Source organism: Hemiscyllium ocellatum (assembly GCF_020745735.1).
Source record: "Hemiscyllium ocellatum isolate sHemOce1 chromosome 27 unlocalized genomic scaffold, sHemOce1.pat.X.cur. SUPER_27_unloc_3, whole genome shotgun sequence".
NCBI classification, from domain to species: domain Eukaryota; kingdom Metazoa; phylum Chordata; class Chondrichthyes; order Orectolobiformes; family Hemiscylliidae; genus Hemiscyllium; species Hemiscyllium ocellatum.
The window spans coordinates 468,727-471,926 of NW_026867498.1; positions in this window are offsets into that span (position 1 = coordinate 468,727).

The following is a 3,200-nucleotide window of genomic DNA, read 5'->3' on the forward strand; positions in this document are numbered from 1 at the left end:
CCATGTCTGTCTGTTCTATAAGTGACTCATGGCCCAACCATTATCTGCACAACCCCCTGCTTTTATTAAGCCTCTCCCTCATACCCCTCAGTCAGACACACACTCCTCATCACTCTCTCACACTCTCCAGCCTCATACTCCATCTCACACACATACTTTCCCAAGCGTGCACTCACACAAACTCACATGCACACACTCTCACATGCACACACACACTACTCTTGGGGTGAAATTGTATTGGCAGATTATACTGCAGATACATTCAATTTTGTTCAAAAAGCACACAATCTGCAGGCAGTCAATCCATGTAATATTTTACAAATTTCCACTTTGGGAAACAGAACCAGTCTGATTCAAGATTGGAATACTGACAGACTCAAATGTCACACCTTTAATGCATTGTCTGAGCGGAGATGTCTGTTTTTTTTTATAAAACTTATGTCATCTCAAGAACATTGTGACATATTAATGAACAAAGCCTGCAACCATTTCTAAGGGATGAAGACTATCTAAGTTTGTTCAATATATTCTATCAGTTGCATGACACTGATCTTTTGACATAAGTTCTGTTGTCTTATGATGCTGTTCCATGAGAGGCTTTTGTATTGATGAGGCAAATGGTACAGATTAGGCGATAGAGAATTACAGATCAGGTAGGAAGGATTGAAAGAGAGAGTTAAGAAGAGCAAAGAGAGGACATGAGCTGTCTTTAGCAAATAGAATAAAGGAGAACCCTAAAGCTTTCTATAGGTATGTGAGGAATAAAAGGATGATTAGGCTAGGAATAGGGCCAATCAAGACAGAAGCGGATGTGGAGTGTGGACCCTGTAGAGATCGGAGAGGTGCTAAATGACATTTCTTATCGGTGTTCACTCAGGAAAAGAATAAGGTACGAGATATTAGAACTCGAAAAGCTCGAGGTTAGTTACACCCAGGTCTTATCAATTCGAGAAGGAGTGAAAGTAGACAAGTAGACAACCTTTCAAAATAAAGATTACCTGAACTTCACGCCGAGCTCAGACTCTCATTGAGAGCTTTGAACTCAACAGGTTTTTGTTTTTAAAACTGCTAATTTCTTACAGGAGAAAGTGAGAACTGCAGATGCTGAAGATCAGAGACAAGATTAGTGTGGTGCTGGCAAAGCACAGCAGGTCAGGCAACGTTGATGTTACTGCTCCTCAGATGCTGGACTGACCTGTTGTGCTCATTTCTGACAGCCTCCTGTACTATGTTTCCAATGTTGTGTATCAGTTGCAGCAGTGAATGAGTAACCAGTATTGTTTGAAATTGTAATATTTTTCAAGAGTGCAGGTACTCACACCATGTCGTCGGCATTGTACAGTTTCCTGGCAGTACTGGAGGGTGTGGGCTGTGTTTCCACTGGAAACGATGTGGAGGTGCCGGTGTTGGAACTGGGTAATAAATTTAAAAATCACACAACACCAGCTAAGCGTCAACAGTTTATTTGTAAGCATGAGCTTTCAGAGCGCTGCTCCTTCATCAGGTAGCTGTGGTAGCAGGGTCATTCGACACAGAATTTATAGCAAAAGATCACAGTGTCATGCAACAGATAGGATATATTGAACAAATCTAGATTGCAGATTAATCTTTCATCTTTTAACCATGGTTTCAGGTTTCAGTTCATTAATATGTAAACCCTAGAACTACTTTTAATTCACCCTCTCGAGTAATTTAGGTTTATAAAAATAGATGACATCTCAGCTCAGATATATGCACAAGTGTCTGTGTCCGAATCTTGAATCAGACTGTTCTATTAATCAAAGAAGGAATTTATAAAAAATATTACATGGATTGACGGCCTGCAGTTTGTTTGCCTTTGTGTGCAAATTGAATATTTATATCTGCAAATATAATTCTGCAAATGCAAATTCACCCCATTGATGATGTGTGATTGTATCTGCACGAGTGTGTGTGTGTGCGCATGTGCGAGTTTGTGCATGCATGCTAATAAAGTGTGTGTGAGCTGGAGTATAAGCCTGTGAGATGGTGTGGGTGTTAGGGTGTGTAGTGTCTGAGAGAGTGACAGGTAAAGGCAAAGGGTTGCATTTTGCTAATTCAAGGAGGGCAGTCACTTGTACAGTTAATGGTATAGGGCCCTGCATCGTGTTGTAGAACAGATTCATGGGTGCTGGAGGGGTTCTGGTACATAAAGTTTAAAATCTCTCACACCAGGTTATTGTCCAACTGGTTTATTTGCAAGCACAAAGCTTTCGGTGCGCTGCTCCTTCATGGGTGTTTGTGGAGCAGGGTCATAAGACACATCCACCAGATGAAGGCAGCAGCGCTCCAAAAGCTAATGCTTGTAATGAGCCTGTTGGAGTATCACCTGGTGTGGTGTGAATTTTAACTTCGTACACCCCAGTCCAACACCGGATCTCCAATCGGGGACATAGCTCTTTGAAAGTTGCCTCATGCTGGACAGGGTGTTGGATGAAGGAGGCGTTTAGCACACTTGCCTTTCAGTGTCATCACCGTTCAGTGTAGAATTGGGACATCACGTTGAGGTTGTACAGGATATTGGTGAGACCATGTGTAGAGTAATGAGTACACTTCTGTCACCCTATCGACGACCACAAGTGATGGTTGTCCTTATTTCGATTTATAAAGTCATGGGGCGTGTAGGAAAGGTAAATATCACAAGGGAAAAAAATTTATGCATCTCCCGTTTTTTTTTACTTCACTTGGCATTTGGACACTTCAATTCTATCAGTAACAGCCTCATCGCCAGAGAGCAAACTGTGGGCTGGAGGACTGGAAGGTGTCTGGTTCCTGCCAATCAGAGCCTTCCTACTGTCTGAATCCAGAACTGGAACACGAGTTTCGGAAGTTGCTGCTCTTCTCTGAATAAATGATTGAGTTTGTTCCAGACTCCCTCTTATTTCTGCTAATCTAATCGGTGTCCCACATCTGTCCTGGGGCATGCAAACCCCTCACCGATAGCTGGGTCGTATTACTTTTGCTGGACGCAACACAGGGTCTTATTTGGTTTACCTTGTTCATACTAACTCCCTATATGCGTGACCATTGCTACGGTCATGTTATAATCCATCTGCTTCGACCATCGACCACCTCCTTTAATTAGTTATTTCTTGGAATGTACCCTCACGATTCTTGCCTTGCGATTTTTGCAGAAGCAAGATGCAGCTACTTGTAACTGCTTGCAAGCAAAAATCTAGCTT